The 22,369-nt window shown below is 37.7% G+C and overlaps 1 protein-coding gene across 3 annotated transcripts in view; it reads left to right on the top strand.

The window, feature by feature from the left end:
- Positions 1–5,249: 5,249 nt before the first annotated feature.
- The window catches only part of XIRP2 (xin actin binding repeat containing 2), a 72,377-nt gene continuing 55,257 nt past the window's right edge, over positions 5,250–22,369 (top strand). For all 3 annotated transcript variants that reach the window (XR_009541168.1, XM_060152726.1, XM_060152725.1), the window contains exon 1: positions 5,250–5,381. The gene's annotated coding sequence lies outside the window, so the exon portion shown is untranslated. The remainder of the gene's footprint in view (positions 5,382–22,369) is intronic.

The following is a 22,369-nucleotide window of genomic DNA, read 5'->3' as shown; positions in this document are numbered from 1 at the left end:
TTTTGTCTTTGGAGTGTCCACTGATTGATAGTTCACTTTGCTTGCTGCCATGTACAAAAGGCCTTGCCAGAGCCTACCTAATTTGAAGGCCTACACTGTGCCTTAGCCACAGTATTTATCAATAGGTGAAAGAGGTGACCCCTCTCAAAGCATATCATTCAGGATATGTAATAGTGATTGGATAGAATTTTTAGATTAAGGTCAGGATAAATAATATATCCCAAATAATCCAAACATGAAATCAACAGAATTGAGTCTAATTCCCAATAATGCTGATTAACTTTTGTCTTTGAAGAAGTTACTTAACTTTACTCACCCTCAGTTTCCTTCTATGAAATGGTGATAATACCAAAATCTTGGGGTTGTTGTAAGAATAAAAGAAAATAAATGTAAATCACCCCGGCACAATTCTCTTATAAAGTATAGATTTATTATTAAGGGAAAATTAAAGGAAGAAGAGAGATTCACTGCTTTTCTTGGAAATTTTTAATATTAATGAACAAGAAAAGAAAGTGAACCAAATGAATTCCTAGATGGTATCTTTTTTGTTAAGGAAAATAGGCTTCAACCTACAAATGGTACCAGCAAAAGTAGAAAAGGGAATAAATTCAAGATTACTGATGACCTAGTAAAGAAGCACAGAGAATTTTGAAATCCCCAATCAGATACATTTTATTTCAAGTCATCAAGAATATCTACAAATGTAGGTACACAAATGGATCTAAACTCATATATCAGTTTCACTTCAGAGGGAGATCTTTAGCAGGAGTATGACTTTATATATGTTAGTGGCTCCATTCTGTTAAATATCCTTTATCATTGACTTAGATAACACATATATTGCCTTGTGAAGAGAACAACTATGCTTGATGGCAGAAGCGAGCTGGAATAATGGAATGGAATCATTGCCATTCGCTTAGGCATAAACTAAACAATTATAGGAGAATGTGATGTGGCTTGTCAGTAATATATGCAAAAAAGACAGATTTTAATGAACGATAGTTATATGATTCAACAATGTCATATTGCTGCAGAAAACCCTGTGAGCACTTTTTGATATTCAATATAAAATATCCAAACCAAAGCTTTCTATTTTTTATTCACCTGTCTTCCAGATTACTAATCTTGTCTTTTGGTGTCTCCCATTTGCTATTAAACTATCCCTTGAGTTCTTAATGTCTGATATTGTAGTTTTCAATACTGGAATGTCCATTTCATTATTATTTTGTAAGTTTAATTTTATTGTGAAATTCTCCATCTTTTATATACTTTTTATGTTATTTCTTGTATTTTCTTAAATATATAAATCATGATTATTTTAAAGTCCTTATCTGCTAATTCAAACATCTCTACCATCTGCTTTTTCTCCCTTTTTTTTTTTTTACTTGTAACTAGCAACAGTGTTCTGTCTCCTTGCGTGCCAGGTATTTTGTTTTAATTGAAAGTCAAGCATTGTGTTTTCAAAAAGCAAAGGTGGAAAAGCTTCAGATGATATATTTTCATCAGAGAGGTTCAGCCTGTCCTCTGCTAGGCAGATAGAGTAGAGGGGGTAGTGGGGCTGACCACTTTAAGTTTTCTTTGAGAATCTTTCAGATTCTATCTCTGCTCTACTTTTCAGAGGTCTTCAGCTTGCATATGTAGCCTCACACCCCATGAAGCTTCCGAATTTGGCAAATGTCTTGAGGGGGAGACTGGCTATGGCTGAGTCTACTCAAGTCACCACTTTTATCACTCCAAGCCCGATCAGGTCCCCAACTTTGCTGTTTCACCTCTCTCCCACCTTCTAGGGGCTGAAACAGGATCCTCACTCAGCCTCCAGCTCAGCCCACACTATCAAGCACCACTAGGAACAAAGTTATCTCAGATTATTTTAGAGTCAGTTTTCATTTCCTTTGAGGACTTTCAGCTGTCACCTGTCCTCCCAGTAGACCTTTGTCTCCTAAGTATTATGAAAATGCTGGCTATTCCACTTTAATTCTCTGTGTTTGGGCTTATGACTGTAGCCTGCTTTGCTGTGAAATTTTGAAACTTAGCAAATATCTTGGGGAGAAAAACGAATTTGAGGTCCTGCTACTCTCCAATTTTGTTACTCCAGTCCCATGTAACTGCCAAAAGTTTTGATGTTCTTTTGTCCCCCAGCAGCAGTTCTCTTCCTGAGTTGAGCCTGGATTCTCAGCCTCTATCTGCATCCGGAAATGAAAAATAACCTCCAGGGACAGCTTCAGATTCTTAGCTCTTAGTCTTGCATTTCCTGAATTGTGCTCCGTCTGGTGCTTATTGTTTGGCTGATCCTTGATACCTTACATATATTACTTTTGTAACTGATTCAGCTTTTCTAATTTTTCTCAGTGGGAGCATTGGCCTGATGCTAATGACTCCATCTGACTAAAAGCAACAGTCTTATGTAGGTTCCAATTGAGTTCAATACAGGCTTTAATAGGTAGAGGTATCTAGGCTCTGTGAAGATAAAGTATGTTTATGGATTGGATAGGGAACAAAATTTTCCACTTAAACTTTCTAAGATTTTTGATACAAGGAATAACCTTCTGGATCTTTCTACCTATTTAGCTAGCTGTCATCCATCTACCCATTCATCCATCCATCTATCCACTCCTCCATCCATCTTTCTTTCAGAGTAATTTCATAGCAATTAGTTAGATTGTTACAAAATGAAGAATGAAAATCAGTGTCTGAAACAACTGAAATAACAAATGGTAAGAATCTAGGTGCTGACATTTTCATTGTCTTCATGACTAAAATGAATAAACCAAATTGTATGATAGCTAGCTAATTCTATAACTGAAAAACGCTGCTTGATCTTACGTTCGTTAATTTATGCATACTACCTTAGATCTAACATTTATTGCTCTTAATCCATTACCACCTATTTTATAATGTTTCAACAAGGATTCTTTTCCTATCCATTTTTTTTTTCTTTTAACAATGCATAGGGCTTCCCTGGTGGTGCAGTGGTTGAGAGTCCACCTGCCAATGCAGGGGACACGGGTTCGTGCCCCGGTCCAGGAAGATCCCACATGCCGCGGAGCGGCTGGGCCCGTGAGCCATGGCCGCTGAGCCTGTGCATCCAGAGCCTGTGCTCTGCAACGGGAGAGGCCACAACAGTGAGAGGCCCGCGTAATGCAAAAAATAACCAACAACAACAATGCATAATCATTGAGTTTTGGGATAATTATAAACATTAGAAAATATGAAAAAATAATTTTATTTATGTATGTATTTAAATCAAATATATTTCTTTCCTGAAAGGGCAGAAAACAGAAAGTTTGAAGAAAGGTTATCTTGAATGAAACTTAGAGAAACAAGTGAAGAAACCTATCCCTACAATGGAAGGAGAAGGCAGGCAGTTTTAAGTAAGAAGAGAAAATAAGAAAGCTACAAGTCATATTCTTGAGTAATTATCAATATTTTGAAAGACTAAAACCATGATAAGCATCCTTAGCACCTATATGCAAATACCAGATTAAATTTAACTATATTTACATTGTGGGTCGATCTCCTCATGACTTAAATCGAACTATTGTGATCTTAGATCAGTCTAATGTCATTTTCTTATCCATATAGCAGGATAAAGTCATAATAATAATAATTATTATTTTAAAATAAATATTTTGTCCTAGATTTAGACTTTCATGAGTATTACCTATATATTATGACATTTAATCCTCACAACCACCATTTAAAGTAGGTAAACTTAGTCCTGTTTAGTTATAGAGAAGTAAAATGAAGCATAGGCAACATATGAAATTTGCCAGGTCATAGGGTTTAGTTAGTGTCAAAGCTGTGTTAAAATCCTGTGATCTAAAACAACACTGTCCTATAGAATTTTCTGCAATAATGGAAATGTTCTATCACTGCACTGTCTAATACCTAGCCACCAGGCACATATAGAAATTGAGTACTTGAAATGTGCCTTGTACAATTGAGGAAATGAACTCTTAATTTTATTTAATTTAATCAAGTAAAATTTAAATGGTCACATGTGTCTAGTAGCTACCACACTGGACAGCACAACTCTAAACTAATTAGATTATATTGGCTGCTGGCCCTGAAAAATCTTGTGAAGTGTACAAGAACACCATTTTAGGAGCTTTTTCTTAATCAGCTGGAACATCACTCCTTGACCTACTTTTAATAGAAATCAATATTGTATATGGAAAAAAATGTAATGTATATACTGGTCTTTATTAGTAAATCATATGGTAAATAGCTTACTTGTAAGCATTTGTATGAAATAAACAGTATGTAAGTCAGGTGCTCTCTTTAAGTCAAAGGGCAATTTTCTCTTTCTTTATTTGGGCTTGCTGTGAGGGCATTAGTATACATACTTAAGCCCACATGAGGGAAATAATAGAAGAGAGGAAAGATAGGGGAAGCTGGTTGTTTTATATTTACTTAGAATGTATTAGATGTTGGCATTATGGAGCTAAATGGCGAGCTCTCCTACTTCCTTCCGGGTCAGGTCTGCAGGGTGTGCTGAATAAGCAGGGTGGCAGCAAAGGACACTTAATATGATTCTTTCAGGAGCATGTGAGGTGACTCCTGTCCCTTGCCTGCTGTTCCTCCTGCCAAGTGATTTTAAGCTAATATTAATGGGCAGGAATCACACAGTAGGTATGCCCTTTATTCTCTCTAGAATGCCTTATCACTCCTTCCTCCTTCACTTTTTGTCCAAAAGAGCACTTTCTTTACTTATATAAACATCACAGTAGTGTTTTGCTTTATATGTGAAGTTTCAAAAAGCAAACTAATATTTTCCATGCCTAAGAACATTCTGTAAATAAAAACAGCGTTTCCACTTCCTGAGAACCCAAATTCCACCAGAATAAATTGGAACATTCTCTCTGTGCTTTATTTTCAGATTCTTGACTCTTAAAGATTGAAATTATTAAAACAAATGCAAGTAATTAAAGAGCTTTCATTCCTCTTTTTCCTCATCAGTGCTGGTTATATTTTAGGCTTTGTTCAGAAGGTCAGAGTTGGCTCGATGGTCATAGCTGTGGAAGGGAGTTTGATTGACTGCACATGTGCTAATACTATGCATACATTATTGAGGGCACTACGAGGCAGAGTGCCCTCAGAGAACACTTCTGAAAAGAGTAGTTGACTCAGGCCCCACCTATACAGAGCTCAGTTCCTAAAAATAGGTGCTAAGTTGCATCCTTTAGATGCAGGGCTGAAATAAATTCAGCCGTCCCATCTACTCTCTTGATAGACCCTTCAGTGGAGCTGGCCTCCACTCCACCGACTGCTTTCAGGGGACTGGGAAATTTGCTGTACCAAGGAGGAAACTAGTCTGTGAAGAACTGTAAAGATATATGACATTTCCACGAACTTGGGGTTAAGTCTAAATATTACAAAAGGTATGTGTTATATAGTCATTGATACTCTACTTCCAGAGTTGTGATACGTTCTTGCTGATTGCTTAAGATCGATGAAGACCACAGGTCAAATTGTAATTGTCATCACAGCAAATATTCAATTGGATTTTGTAGAATTGTTAGCATTTTTTATTTTTAGTATTGAAGAGATATGAACCAAACTTGATAAACAGACATCAATGAAAACTATACTTCAATTTATAGCTAAAAGGGAAAACTGACAAAATTCGTTTATCTTTTATGAGCATAAATTGATAATGTACACAACGAACATGTTTGAAACTCTAAACTATATTTCCTTTTTTTTTTTTTAACTATACTTCTTAAAATTTGCTGAGGGAAAGAAAAAGTTGAAAATATGCTCAACTGTTGCAGCTTGCTCAGAGAAATGTATAAAATGTATTCTTTCTCCAGCCTTAGTTTGATTTTGTGCTTCTTGCCCCAGCCAGTCTCATCTCCTCTGGGAGTATTACTGGAATAAGGATTAAAGAATCAGGTTCTTACATGTTTTGCAGAATTAAGAAAAGCGCTGCCAGTTGGATCTGCCGGGCCTAATTATAGTAACTACAAACTTAAAGAGAGAAGCCTGAGATTTTACTTTTAAAATAACATGGCCTGTATACTGTTTCAAATGAATTTATTCTATCTTCAGTTGCCTATGAACACCTTAATTTGGTCCTGTTGTGCCTTAAATGTCTAGATGTTAGAGACTGAAGTGATTTGGAAGAGGCATTATAACAGAATCTCTTACGACACCAACTAAAAGCAAGGACACTTTAAGATTACATAATACAGGGTTTAAATTTAGCCAGCTGGTGCTGAACTGAAAGATGTTTTATTTTTACCAGAACTCTATTTGGTCGCTGAGGAGCTGGAGTTTGTTTGAATTATTTAAAAATTTTATGTGCAGGGTGCCAAAGGACGAGTAAAATATTTACCTCAGCTACATTCAGAGCCCCGAATTTTAATATGAGCACCAGTTTTGAGTTTTAGAAGCTATTACCATTGAGTGGCAAAAATATTGGATAAAAACATGGGAAAGTGTGGAATTCTGTGCTTAAATATTTCTCTACCTCTCTGCCTAATCTTTGACTCTTTTACCTTTTTTACTGTTAACATGTAAATGAACAACTAGATCCATTTTGTAAAGTCATTCAGCATCTCAGATGCCCACAATGTGGCAGAGTGCCAGCTGTTTGGGGAAAATGTAGTCTGGAGTTTGGAGTAAATATTTCTGCATGCAGTGTTGTGCATCGTTTAGATACAACTTCCCTCAACCACCTGAAAAATAACAGTAGATATTCCAATGATCACAGAGAGCCTTACTTCAGAAAATGTCAGGCGGGCCTCAAGTCTTCAGTGATTACAAAGGAAGAGAGGGTTGGTTGTCTTTCCTCAAGTTTACTTTTGGGTAAAAGACTCCACAAAGTTCATAGATAGTTTACTATTGTTTACCATGGGTAGCTGTCTACTATTCAGTCACTTCCAGTATTTTGCCTCTCACTTACATTTACCACAATTGAAAAACTTCTGCATATCAGTGTTCGTTTTATTCGTTTGGTAAAATATTACTTATGATGAGACAATTTGGGGTTGGGCCCCCATGGTAACCTTGGAACTGGAAACTGATACTTCCTCTCTTCTCTCTCTCTCATGCATACACATAAGTCTGGGCAGTAAGAGACCATTTTGTAATGCTTGTTTGTTAGCTTGGAGTCACCTCTAGATTCGGTAATTTACAGACCAGGCCAGAAACTTAATCAGTACTTTGCAGTGTAATTCCCAGATTTCTGATTGAACAATATGTGAGGGATAGAACTTAAATGACATTATGTTGTCCTTTTTATTTGCTTCCCACCCCCTCTTTTTTTTTTTTTTTTTTTCTTTTTTGCGGTACGTGGGCCTCTCACTGTTGTGGCCTCTCCCGTTGCGGAGCACAAGCTCCAGACGCGCAGGCTCAGCGGCCATGGCTCACGGGCCCAGCCGCTCCGCGGCATGTGGGATCTTCCCGGACCGGGGCACGAACCCGCGTCCCCTGCATCAGCAGGCAGACTCTCAACCACTGCGCCACCAGGGAAGCCCCCACCCCCTCTTTTAAAAGCGTTCAAGTTACACTTTGAAATTTAATTAAATTGTAATTTTTTTTTCCCTGCTACTGAGACAAACACTTGCTCATTCAAATTATAGGTTCATCCTTTGCAGAATGTGGGTAACATCAGACTTTTCTGATTCAGGAATAACTTTTTTTAGAACACTGATTGATTCAATATAAGTACATGGTTTTTATGTGACTGCATGATATGTTGTATTGTTGTTGTTTTTTCCCTGACACCAAATGCATGGTATTTTCTGACACCAACCAATTCTCCAATTCTCTGACACCAGCGGGGTGTACAATTATTCAGTTCAATTCTCACATTAACTTCCAGAGTTAGAGCAGAACCCACCGATTGCCCGCGCTTCTGACACTAACTCAGGAACGGCCAAATGGAAGAGATTCATAGAGTAATGGGCAGGGGGGGCACAGAGCTTCCATGCACTCTCTGGGATCACCACCCGTCAACATGTCCACCAACTGGAAGCTCACTAAATCCTGCTGTTTAGAATTTTTATTGAGATTTCATGATGTGGGATGATCGGCTGAATCATTGGCCATCGTTAAGTAGGTTCAATCTCTAACCCCTCTCCCCATTTCCAAGGTGGGAAGTGGGGCTGAATATTCAGACTCTAATCGCTTGGGTGTTTTTTCTGGCAACCAGGCCCCATCCTGAAGCTATCTCTATTTCTCCCCCCACCCCACATAAGGCCAGGAATTAGCTCATTCGCTAGCATACCAAAGACAACATCACTCAGGAGTTTTGAAGGGTTTTAGGAGCTCTGTGCCAGGAACCGGGGACACATCCCAAATACTTATTGTATTATATCACATATATCCACAATGTTACTTCGTCTATGAAACGCTACCTATAAACTCCAGAGTAAACGTTTCATCCAATTTATTTTCCTAATCATTGGAATCCTTCTTTTGCAAATTTAACTAACCTGAGTACTTCTCCATTTGTACAATATAATCAGGAAAAGCACAAAGAACAACGATAATCAGCCAGTGTAAAGAATAAAGGTTTTTTTTTTCTTAAGAATTGAGAATCAGCAAATTCAATGAGTTATTTGTATCAGTTTGGATACAAGAAATGAGAGTATTGCTATATTTAATGACTCTTGGGACTTTGTGGGCATACATGATGGCATAAAAATAATCTGGCAGTGAGCAGTGCAATAGGTAATCCAAATTCCTGGTAGAGTGGCTGTACTTCTTAAAATATCACAAAGGATAAAAGGAATTTATCACATAGATAACACAAAGAACCTCAGTGACTATTTGATTTAACACCTTTAAGTTCTAGATAAGAAAACTGAGCCACAGAACATTAACTAGTAACTTACAAGATTTAGACAGAGAGAACTAGAAACCAACTCTCTTGACTTATATTTCAGTGCTATATGTCATTCTGCAAAGCTTTGTGCCGTATCACCCCAACCTTACTCCACCCCCATGACTTGGAACACATTTAGAGGTAAACCTTCATAAAGCCTTTTTTCTTCCAGGTTTTTGTTGCATTTTATTTTGCATTTCCTGTTTCTCTTTAATTTAGGATAAATTATGGAAAAGGAGAACTGATCCAGATATTCATTTAAAACTCAAAAAAATGGTGATTGGTTTATTTTTTAACTTGACTAAGCGTTTAAGTTTGCTCATCTTCTGTGCTAGATGAGCTGTTTCTGCCCCCACTCCCAGCGCAGACCCCCACCGTCACCTTGTCATTGGAGACATCATTTTTCACTGCTCTTTCTGGCAGACCTTCAAATAGGTTTTAGTCTTCTACCTTTTTCTAATTGTATGCGGGATATATCCTGTTGCCCAGCGAGGTGAATGCTTTAGGTATGTCTGACTGTTCAAAAGTAAATAATGGCCAAATTGCTCCAGGCACACATACGACTTAAAATAAATATAATACTGAAAGAATTTATTTTAGGAAATTTTTGTTGGTCAAAGATCCAATAACACATTCCCCCCAAATCTGAATATATCAGCATGTGTGTTTCTAAATGCATTAACTTGGTAGTTATCAACATAGAAAAGCTAAAAAGAAAAAATTGTACCACCATTAATTTTTCTAAATAAATTTATTTATTTATTATTTTTATTTATTTATTTTTGGCTGCGTTGGGTCTTCGTTGCTGCGCGCGGGCTTTCCCTAGTTGTGGCGAGCGGGGGCTACTCTTCGTTGCGGTGGCTTCTCTTGTCGCAGAGCATGAGCTCTAGGCACGCGGGCTCAGTAGTTGTGGCTCGTGGGCTCTGAGCGCGGGCTCAATAGTTGTGACGCACGGGCCTAGTTGCTCCACGACATGTGGGATCTTCCCGGACCAGGGCTCGAACTGTGTCCCCTGCATTGGCAGGCGGATTCTTAACCACTGCACCACTAAGGAAGCCCTCACCATTAATTTTAAAAGCAAAGTCCAGCATTATAAATGATTTCAAAACATGTCAATGGTTTTCATGTTAAGTTTCATAAATATGAACTGAATAGAAAATAACGTTCAAATAATAATTTTATTTTATTTTTTAATTCATAGGAAGTTAATTGCATTAAAATAAGATGTAGGCAGAACTCACATTATAAAGTGGCTAGGTTTGTTTAAACTATGATATTAAATTTTGATGAGTACAGTCATAGTTCCCCATTGAATTGCTTTAAAATTGAAGGGTGCTTTATCACTATCTCTGTTGTTGTTGATTATTTTATTTTTAGTCAGTACCATCATAATAAGAATTCAGTTTTATCTTATCTAACCACTAAGCCTTTTTGTCAAGTAATTAGACTTCATAAGTAACTATAGTAAATAAGTGCTCCAGGGAAACAGTGAAAAATCTTTTTTTAAAGCCAAGGATCACCTTTTAATTTATCTGTCTTATAAGTTAGAAGTTTTTCTTGTTGACACAAGGGTCCTATTATCAAGTTGGAATATTCTGGGAAAGAGATAGAATAAAGTGAGTTTGGTCACATTATTTAAGGATGGTCAATTCCAGCTACAAGCTTTGTTTAAAGTTCACTGTCTCTGCTTCTGTTGGATTTTGACCGATTCTCCTGAGTATTATATAGGGTAAAAGTCTGCTATTTGGCTACTAAGGTGAAGCCCAGCCCAGTTTCCAGTTGGAACACAGGGGCCAGAGCTAGAGGTGCCAAAGAAAGAGCAACGGGCAGCAGTCAGACGCTTGGTCAGCTCTTTCTGTCCTCTGTGCCATTCAAGGATGCTCAGAGTGGGAATAGAACCTCGTTACAGCCCTGACTTCTTCAGTAGAAACTATGCTAGCCCTCTGGGTCCCCGAGGACTCAAAAACATTTATTTTTAGGAATGTAACTATATTAGTGCATGTGTGCTTCAGTCACTGACTCATTCTGGAATGGGAATAATTTCAGGATTCATCATCCATTCATTCATCCAGAGCTGAACAATAACCTCAAGTTTAACTCCGTAAAATATCAGAGAAATGAAATTTGAAAGGAAGGCATATGTTTGTATTAAAGTTGCAATATTTTTTTCCCTACAAAGATCTAGTCCAGCTATTGCAATTGTCAGCTCAAAACTACGATTTATAGTTTCTAACAGTCCACCCTTTAAATAGAAGCAACGAATTACTGCAAACTTCAATTTTCACTGCTTTTCATTTAATTCACCATTTCAGCCCCACTGGCCCCAGCTTCTCGACTATGTCATTATGTTATACTATTACCATCTCTTTCAATTTGTGCTCCATTATGCTCATGTATACATATATGTGTGTATATATGTGTCTGTGTTATGTGTATGTTATTTTCTATAAAGCACAGTGTTACCTATGCCTCCATATTGTTCTCCATTTCTTTCATATTTTAAAAGTCCATTTAGATGTTCAAAGAAAGATGAGTCTTCAAACAACATTCGATAACTATAATATCATCCATAATGACACCTCTTTTTACCTTTTGTGTAACATTGCGTTAAGAGCCTGACAGAGTTTTGTAAACATTTGTATTGAGAAAGTGCGAAGCTACATCTTTATAATAACGATGACAATAATGAACATTTTCTACAGGATTATTCTCCCATAGATAGCTATATAAAAGGAGTTCCAGGAGGTGACATATAAAATTTCATTATTGATATCATCTTTACATTTTGAAATTAGAAAGTTTTTTGAATACTTTTTGAAATTAGAAAGATTTCACAAATGATGTGCTATGTTCTCTCTCTCTCTTCCTCTCTCCTTCCTTCTTTTTTATTTCATTTCTAGTAAAGACCTCTGGAATATATTACTTAACTCTAGGGCTATCACTATCCTTAAGACGTATGAAGCGTCCTCAGTTTATCAGAATCACAGAAACATCATCTCCCAGGGCCAGAAGAAATTCCAAAGGAAACCCACATAACACTTTACTAGGAAACCAGAAAATGCTGTCAGGTAAACCCTTATTAGTTGAACACAGACTTTGCAGCCAGACTACCTGGGTTTGAATTCTAGCTCTGACACTTAACCAGCTGGTTGAATCTGGGCAAATTATTTAATCCGTCTCTGTGCCTATTTCCTCATCTGAAAATCGAGATAATAATACAATCTATCTCACAGGGTTGTTTTGAGGATTAAATAAATTCATATTTGTAAAATGACAAAAACAATAGAGCCTGGTACATAGTAAGTTCTACATAAGCTTTTGCTGTATTATCATTATTATTACTGTTCAATATATGAGACTAATATAATAACCTTTACATCTTCCCCAGAGAGCAAGATAAGAATATAAAGTACCAAGTTATCCTAGATGCTGAACATTCAAAATAACAGCACGCTAAATGAGAACCGTTTGAGAGAAAATTATCTACCTGATTTAATAGGTTGTTCTCTTGTTAAAGGCATCCTTCCCTTTCAGAGGTTCACTCTTGAGCTCAAATTAAATTTCTGTCCTCTCTGGAGTTGTAGAAAGCTATTAAATACCCTTTTTCTATTATAATCTTTTCAACACTTGAAACTAAGAACTTTTCGGTTATCCTTACTGATGTCAGCATCACATTACTTCAAGAAACTGAACTCTTCAACCACTTCAACCATAATGACTCTGTCTCCTTTCTGATGGAGCTGCTCAGAGCCATACAATGGACCTTGTCATTACTTTGAGTTAGTTCTTGGACTCTCAGAATACTCTTTTAGATCACAGTTTTCTTTCTTTTCAACTACAACTGGTCTTGACCCACAGCGTAGTCTTCCCATCCTCAACACATCCTGCCCCTCAGCTCTCTGCCTCTTTTGCCTCATCTCTCTGTATTTTGGATCCACTCACAGTGTCTGAGTAAAGATGGAAGGAGGACTCTTGCTGGGGAGGGAGGCACTGAAAGATGGGGCTGTGGGTGCCAGACTGTTTATCAGGAGAATCTAAAGCAGAAAAGGCAAAGAAGAATCCAATAATGGAAGAGAAAGCAAAAGCTTATGAGCCAGTGAAATGGTACAATGCATCAGGTTTGACGGATGAAGCTAAGCGGGAAAATAAATCACAAGGTCAGAAGTAAGGAGAGCTAGGAACACAACAGGATGGAGCCTAGGATGGACTAGGGCACCCATTTCAACCAAGGCCAAGAACAGTTCAGAAGTGTTGGTGGCCTGGTGTTAAGGGCTCCTGACTCCAGGCTTCAGGGATGGGTCTAAAGCTTAAAGGAACCATGAGACATCCAATGCCCACTCCGCCTGGGCCCCATTGTCAGCTGCAAGAGAAGAGCTTTCACTGACCTCCCATCTCATTTGTCCCCACGTTCTTGAGCTAAATCTACCTCATCAAAAGCCAGTTCAGGGCTTCCCTGGTGGCACAGTGGTTGAGAGTCTGCCTGCCGATTCAGGGGACACGGGTTCGTGCCCCAGTCCGGGAAGATCCCACATGCCGCGGAGCGGCTGGGCCCTTGAGCCATGGCCGCTGAGCCTGTGCGTCCGGAGCCTGTGCTCCGCAACGGGAGAGGCCACAGCAGTGAGAGGCCCCCATACTGCAAAAAAATAATAATAATAAAAAATTAAAATAAATTAAAAAATAAAATAAAAATGCTAACCATAAAAAAAAAAAAGCCAGTTCAACATTTTCCTCATAATCTGATATATTTGCTCCCATTCCCAGGCTGCCTAGGTGTATATATTTTTATATATATATTTAAATATGTATATTTAAAGGTCTGTTGTTTTGCATATATGCTAATACCCAACAATCATTTTGTTCACTTTTAATTGACTGCATATCACATTCACCATTATTCCTGACAATCCCAGATGTTCTCTATTCTAATATACCACTGGAAAAGTTGAAAATGGAAATAAATTTGTGGGTAATATGTTTTTTAAAAAGCTACGTTGAATTTTAAAAGGTTTGTCAAGGTTAAGGTTAAGACTTAGTTACTAGACATATACATTGATGTAATATGGATGAAGCTGAGAACTGATGGAGTGTGTGTGGTAAGGCAGAAACAGAAGACTGGGGATGGAGCCCTGAAAAACATACATGGTTGGGTGTCAAGAATTGTGTGTTTGTGTGTGTGTGTGTGTGTGTGTGTGTGTGTGTGTGTGTGTGTTTCAGGAGACATAGATAGATGAGTGTTACTTTTTCCTGGTCTAAGCTACTCACCAACTCCACACTCGGTTTTGAGAGTTTATAAAGAACAATGCAGAGAATGCTGCAAAGCCTCAGCATTTTTAATTCCTCCTTCTGAGATATTTCTTATAATGGCAAGTGTTAGGCTCCATGAGTTTTATGACATTTTCCTCAGGCCCCGCACTGCTGGTGAATGGGACCTGGGGCTTTCTGTCACATCTGCTTTCCTTGGCAGACTTTCAACTCAGAGCTGCACTGGGACACTCTGAAAACTTACTGAGGTCTTCCTCCTAGATCTCATAAAACAAATAGGATACTACTTGTGATTAAATGGTCCTCCAAAGAAAAGTGTGTGTGTGTGTGTGTGTGTGTGTGTGTGTATTAGTGTTTCCATGTTCTAGCCGTAGTCCTGTACTTGCCCACTGGCCTGGGGAAGCTAGTTATTTTTTCTGGGCCAAACTGTGATAGAGATATGAATGTATCTGAAATTTTTTAGCTATAACACTTTTCTAATTTCTTTCTGCAAATATGTAATAACAGGAGAATTTCTGGCAGAAATTAAACTGGGCAAAAAGCCCAAAGTTGACTAGTTTCACTTTCCAAACACACATCTTTGTGCAGTTCTAATTTTCACCTGCTCATGTGGTGTCCCGCTGAGCATTTTGGGGGATGAGCTGGATTTCATTGTGGCAGACTCACAGGTTCACAGGCAAGAAGTTTATTTTTGCTCCCTCCGGGAAGCTCTAATCCCAAATTTCACATTGCTGCTCCGCTTAAATAACTTCTGTTACAGAATTTGGAACTTGTTTTCTACTCTTTAAAAAGAAGTACGAGAGAGAAATTAAAATCTGTCAACAGGAACCATGAAAAGATGGGCGTTGAATTTTGCAGTATTTTTGCAAGGCAGTTTCATTCAATAAATGCTTATTGGGCATACACTGTGTACAAGTCATGAGGTTATATGTTAAATACCTGTGAAGTTGGCCATATTCATTTCTACTGTTGGTTTGCTTCTTGGCAATCTAGGAATTTTAGGTAATAATAAAAATTGAATAACCAGTTCTGCAAAAATGTTAGGAAAGTCTCTGGCACTCATTGTTAGGGAAAACACAAGCATGTCATGCTTAGAGGTGCATTATATTTCTTCTACCTCCACATAAGGGCCCACAAGGAGCATTTCTGGCCACTGTGTGATGGCCAGCCTTGCATATTCACAATGTGGGTGTTGCCATTTTGTAAACTGATGAAACTAAGAGATTCTTCGACTGAAATCATGGTGGACACGGTTATGCAGGCTACTAGAAGATTCAAGAGATGGAGACTATGCTGAGTTCCTGGCTAGTGGTTGATAACCTGTAGTTGTAGTTAGGTGTCTAAATTTTTAAAATAATCTTTAAAAACAAACAAGGAGATGCTTAACTTTAGAGTCTGATTTCCCTTTTAGGTAAGTTGTCCTAAAACAGTAGGAGGTCACACTAAAATGAAGTGATTTGTCCATCTGCCTAAGGCTTTTGGTACCTAAAGGGAGTAGTCTTGGAAAGTGATTCTATTTTAAAGCTGTGAAAGCCTAGCTTCATATGGAATTTTACAAAGAAGCCCAATATATAGTTTTAATTGCTTCTTACATTTCACTCCCCACAACTTTCCTCTTCTCACCTTCCACTACACTTGAGTTTAAATACCATTGGTCTAGGAAAATTTTGTTTGCAAGTTTTAATTAAATTCTCTGTTGTTCACAGATGTTACTGTCTTAATGTGCATGGAAAAGAGCAAGTTTCAATCTGAATAACATTTAAAGACTGATTTTTACACTACACCCTCTAAAAACAGGAGTGAAATAAGCAGCATAAACTCAGTTCCTCCACTTACGGGGCACTTACAGGATTAGGTTTTGAATCTAAGGGAAAAGAAACAAATGCCAGTGCCAAATTTTTTAAGATAAGTAACTATAAATAAATTAAGGGATGATGAGACTAACTATGTATCCCATGTGTATCTTAAGCAGGGAAGACTATTAAATTACTTCCACTCTTTGGACAGTTCTTAGGACCAGCATATCATTAGGAAACTGACATCATCTCTTTCTTTTGAAATTACAGTCTGTGTTGCTATGCAGAGGATATTTAGGTCATGTTAATGGTGACAGGGAGAGTAACCCAGCACCTGGCTGATTCAAAGTTTTGATATATTAAAATCATTATAGCTTTAATTTATAAACATCCTTGTACAAAATTTAAAAGACTTAAATTCAAAATGTATACAACACTATCTAGTGTTCCCTGCAATTACGGGGGACAATAATCAGAAAGGAGTTGTGACAGTACAAACATTTGACAAGTGTTGATTACCTTTCATTTTAAAGCATGTTAGAAGAACCAGAGCTTTGGTAAGAAAAACAGATTCTTACCATTTTTGCTTAACATTCACAGTTTTATCTTCCTACCCAGGAAACATTTAAATGATTGAAGATCACATCGTTTGCCCAGTGTTTATTTCTTTAGGTAGAATTTTTCTAAGTACATCACTGCTCTGAAAGAGTGAATTTACTTCCAAAGGCGTCTTTTATTCGCAAGCAAAATGTTGCATTATTTAAGCATTTTCACTTTTCTCCTTGATTGCTCAGCTTTTCCAAATAATGTTCAGTAAAGAAAGTATATGGAATTCGTGTGCTTTCCTTTCTTTGATCAAGTCTATCAGCCATTAAGTTCAAAAGAAAACCATAGCAAAGTATGCTGTTATTTGTGGACTTAGGCAGAGAAAGCATTGTAAACAAAGACTTACTTAAGGTCATTGAAAAGAGTTTGTGTAAATTTGAAGACCGAATTTCTCTAAGACAAAAGGTGGACTGAATTAAATGCATTTTATTATTCAAAGGAAAAGAATGATTAGTAAGAGAGAAGCTGCCACAGCATTAACTGTCTAAGTCATTGAGAGTCAGAGTTTAGTGATTTGCTTTCTTTTAATATCCTTTGTCAGAATAAATCTCAGATGCTAACCTTAATGGAGAGGTGAAAGTTGGAAAGAGGATGAAGAATTGAGGAATTCCTAAAAATGGATCTGGAAACGTCTGGCTTTTCCAGACTGCAGCTAGCATAGAACTTATTTAAGGTAATAGTAACTAAGTAACTTTCCTACCCTGCCCACGCTCAAACAATTTAAAGGTAGGCATGCTGGGAAGATGTTTTTCAAAGCTGCAAATTATTAAATGTTCATCTGCATTTTATTACTGTTGCTTATTTTTGATCTGTTGAGTGACGACAGCATACTTGGAACTAAACGAAACAGTTCAGTACACATGAACTAACTTCGTATGGATTTTTTTAAAAGCCTATGAGAAGCAAAAGTCGATTATTTTAGGGAAAGACAAATTCTAAACTGGTAATCAGTAGGAATAAAAAAAGAGTATATTAGGCAATAATGAGTGAGAAAAAGAAGTTATATCAAAGAGGTAACAACTTAGGGAGAGGTGAATAATGTAGAATGATACCAACTTTGAAGATTTTCTAGAACAGAGACTTTAGGAAAAAAGGGATGGAAATCAATTTAAACAGAAGGAATACACAGATTAAATAGAAAGAATACCTATATTCAAACTAACCAAATATTAAAACACCTCTTCCTTTAGCTGTTATCAAACACCTAAATAAGGTTCTTAGTAGGGGTACAGAGGTGCCTAGCAATACAGAGGTACTTAGTAGAGCAACCGTGGAATGGATCATAAGTGAGGGATCCAGGATCCTTCTCTTCTTTGCCTTTGGTGGGTGGTGACAAGGGCAGCAGAGACTTAGGGAGCGGCCCAGTCATCCCCGCCTGACCGGTCCAGGCCAGGGTTCATTGTGCCAAGCCCACTGTTCAGAGACCCTATAGGAAAATGAAAAATGTGAATAACTTTGAGTCATGGTGTCATGATTTTACCTAAAAAACAGAGAGCAGGGGAAAACATGAGGAACCATCGCAGGGAGAAAAGGAGCAGATCTGTCCCTATAGTGGGCCATACTAGGGTGATTTTCATGAACTTTACATTTTCAGGGGACTGCCCTCTTCTTTGCTGGTGAAAAATTAGTAGCTCATTGGCTAGTGCCAAAAACACAGATAGACTAACACTTTGATATTATATACATTGACATTCTTCTCTTTTACATATATTTTCTCCATTCCTATGGCCATATGAGCAGGACTGTGCCAACTTCCTTGCCCTAATCTCTTACTGTAATTATCTATTCTTTCACAATCTATTGTGTTCTCCTTGTTTCAAGCAACATGGTAGATACTTGGCTTATAAAGAGGAATGGAATATCATTACAGCCTTTAGAGTCATATGGACCAGAGTCAAGTCCTATCCTTTCTACTTACTAGCTTTGAGATTTGGGAAAATTTCATAACTTTTATTATCTCAGACTTGTATCATGTCAGATTATCTGGAAAATAATATCTAGGATATATAATAACACCTAAGGTGACTGGAAGTTACTGAGCGTATATTATTTACTATGTGCAAGATACTATGTAAAACCCCTTACTTTAATAAGATCTCCTTCAGTCCTCACAGGCAATCAGATTCTGGTATCATTCTCATGTTATAGCTAAGAAGAAGGAGACTTCGAGAGGTTAAGAAATTTGCTTAAAGTCAAAAGTAAGTGTCAGAGATAGAATAAATATTGGGCTTTCTGGGTCCAGAGTAGATGGTCAATCTCCCTGTGGGTCTGCCTGCTGCGGGATGAAACCAAGACAGAACCCAGCGTAAAACAGGTTTCCTAAATGAACTTAACCCTGTGCTGGAGGAGCACGCATGTGGGTGGAAGGTGAGAGAAGGAGGGAAGACAGAGAGATTCAATGACACACTAAAAAGTAACAAGTAATACAGACAGAAGTGTAATTTTTAAATGTTGGGAAAGCACAGCAGAGGGAGCTACTCACTGCCTAGATTAAGTGGGGAAAAATCTGAAGAGAAATTGAGCCACTGTGAGGATACATGTGAGGGACTTTTCAACCCCATCAAATCTGATTGGTCTTGATCTATTTTAATTCAGTTTCATCTCAGTATAAATAAATGTGATTTTGGGGATGGGGCTGTGGAGTGTGAGCTACCAAGTTCCTCAGGATTCCCCACCTAAGGAGGACTCCATTTGGTATGTCTTCAGAAAAGGTAACTTCCTTAGCAGGGCCAGCCATCTGGGAAATTTTTTATTCCTAAATCAGCATGTCGAAATGGTGCAACCTGTTGTATTTCTGTTTTTAGAGATAAGGCCAGATTAACACTTAGAATACTGTATTTCTTGAGGATCTCTCTGGTGTTTTTTTTTTCCCTCTCTTTTCAGGTAGAGCAGGACTAAATACAATGGTGAGTAATTTGTGCCCTGCCCTGAGCACTGTGCTTGGTCAACAGCAGATGAGTAGTAGATGTTTACTGAATGTATGCCTAAAGCCTTAAGAGGAGAATTTATCAGATACTCTTATTGTATACCTGGGATGCAGATTTAAACAAGAGGAAACTTTGATGGAAGCATGCCACCACCTCCCATGCCTTGAGGCAAAACAAATCAATAGAAATGAGAGCAGTGGACCTTGCTTCACATTTTCCTTCCCTTGTAGTAAAGTTTGTCTCTCTCCCTGCTGGCTTGGATCAATACCTAACCCCATCTCAAGTTTGATCTCTATAGTGACCAAAGAAATATAACTGAAAAATTTGCTTTGATTTTTAATTCTAAACTCAAGCTTATAAGGACAAAAAAGGATTCACTTAGAGACATAGAAATTCAACTTATTGGTTTCCCTTTGATTTATCCCTATATACACTGAAATAAAGGATTTGTGTGTAGATATTTAGGAAACAGAAGGGAGAATTCATACCCTTAATTTAAAATTTACTTTATAATGTTATATTTCAATGAAAAATACTTACATAAGAGACTGTGTAGAGTTAAATAGCCTTGTACTCAGAAATACCTGAACTTGGGGCTTCCCTGGTGGCACAGTGGTTGAGAGTCCGCCTACCAATGCAGGGGATGCGGGTTTGTGCCCCTGTCCGGGAGGATCCCACATGCCTCGGAGCGGCTGGGCCCGTGGGCCATGGCGTCCGGAGCCTGCGCTCCGCAACGGGAGAGGCCACAACAGTGAGAGGCCCGCGTACTGCAAAAAAAAAAAAAGAAATACCTGAACTTAATTCCAAGCTGAGCCACTTACTATATGATTTTTACCTTTTTAAATGTTGCTTTCACCGCAGTAAACTGGAAATAATACCACCCATCAGATATAGTTGTTATAAGAATTAGATGTAAAATGTAGATGTGTAAAGAATACATGTAAAATGATTAATGCGTAATTGATACTCATTAACAGATGGTTATCATTGTTATAATGCAACATAAGTCTGATTGTGCTAGGGAAGTGTCTAACAAGAGACATATTGTAAAAATATGCATCATCTATAAGCATTTAATAGTTTTAATTTATTTGACTATTTCAAAGGAATTTAAGTCATTTTATTCAATTATTGATTTTTTAACTGGCCAATTCCTTAACTAAACTAAGCAATTAATTAATTTAATAGCAATATGATTGAATTTTCAAATATGCCCAAACTAGCAATATTAACCTACTAATGATTATTTAATTTCTGTCTAACTTCTGTACATTTATAACTGCTCTCGTAACAGAAGCACTTCTTGTGAGATGATAGGGGCTGCAGAAAACAGAAGACAAGTCTATATAAGAAAAACTTACTACAATTAGAAATGGCAGTTCTGTTACTCAAAGAGATTACTATCTAAATGGACATTTATGCTGAGTCTTATCTGTAAGTAGGTGGACATTTATTCTTTGGGGTGTAAAGAAATTCAAAGATGTTTCCATCACAGGGTAGTTTGTGTATATGAATCTGTGAGATTAGGGGGAGCTAGAACTGAAATATGCCTTAAGAAGAATTTACTGTGTAGTGATTTCTGACTTGGTCAGTTGTACGTGTATGTACAGTGGATGTTTGTATTAGTTTCCTGTTGCTGTTGTAACAAATTACTGCAAACAATTGTAAGCACAAACAATTGGGCTTATAATAGCACAAATCCATTATATTATAGTTCTGGAGATCCAAAATCCAAAATGAGTTTTGCTGGGTCAAAATCAAGGTGTTGGCTGGGGCCCCACTCCTCCTAAAAGCTCTATGAGGGAGGTTGCCTGTTTCCTTCCTTGCCTTTTCCAGCTTTTAGAATCCACCTACATTCCTAGACTCATGGGACCTTTCCTCCACTTTCAAAGCCAGTAGTTTAGATTCTGCAATGCATCTCTCTCTCTCTCTCTCTCTCTCTCTCTCTCTCTCTCTTTCTTTTTCTTCCTCTCCCTCTTCTTCTCCCTCCCCCCTTCTCCTTCTCCTTCTTCTTTTTCTTCTTCTTCTTCTTCCCTCTCTCTCTCCTTCTGTCATTACCTCTCCTTTCTGATTCTGACTCTCCTGCCCCTCTTTCACTTATAAGAACCCTTGTGACTACATTGAACCCACCTGGACAATCCAGGATAAACTCCCCATCTCAAAATCCTTAACTTAATCACATCTGCAAAGTCCCTTTTGCCATGTAATGTAGCGTATTCACAAATTCTGGGAATAAGGGTGTGCACATCTTTGGAGGACCAATATTTGGTTTACCACATTGCTAAATCTTGTCGTTTTCCTCTGTCAGGCAACTGGATATATAGGATCTCTTCCAGTACCCGGTGAATTAGGAGAATAGTGGTCATGGAAGATGTAGTAAGGAGACAAGAACTAATCCTTTTTATTACCCTGAGAGATGATCTGTTTTTGTTAATGTATAAATCATGCTAATCAGATGAATGGATGGATTTTGGGGAAGGTGACAATAGTACACACAACACAATGCATTTTGGGGGAGTGGGACCATAGGGAAGTTAGTCTAAAAGGTGGAATCTGATTCACTGGGTTCGTATGCTGGAGGGACGGCACAGTATAGCTTTCGTGCCATCATGGCGTACACTTTACTCTTTGCCCTTCCTCTCCATGTTTTTTAAAAACTGTAAATTAATGGAAGATTGTGCTATACACTTGCTCTTTCATTTTATTCTCCGTTTCTTGGCTTCATAATATTCAAATGAGGGTAAAATATATAAAACTCAAATTGATTACAAATTTGACTTGGCAGCAGCATTCTGAATGTTTAAAAGACATGAATTTTATTATTAGCTGAGGGATATGCAAATATTATAAATTATAGAAAATTTATTCATGCTAATGGCTCTGAGTCTATGGTATGTCCATCGGTATGATATGCTGTACACAAATCCGAGCTGGGGTATAGATCA

This window comes from Lagenorhynchus albirostris, chromosome 6 (assembly GCF_949774975.1).
Source record: "Lagenorhynchus albirostris chromosome 6, mLagAlb1.1, whole genome shotgun sequence".
Lineage (NCBI taxonomy): Eukaryota > Metazoa > Chordata > Mammalia > Artiodactyla > Delphinidae > Lagenorhynchus > Lagenorhynchus albirostris.
This window is presented reverse-complemented; position numbering and strand designations above follow the sequence as displayed.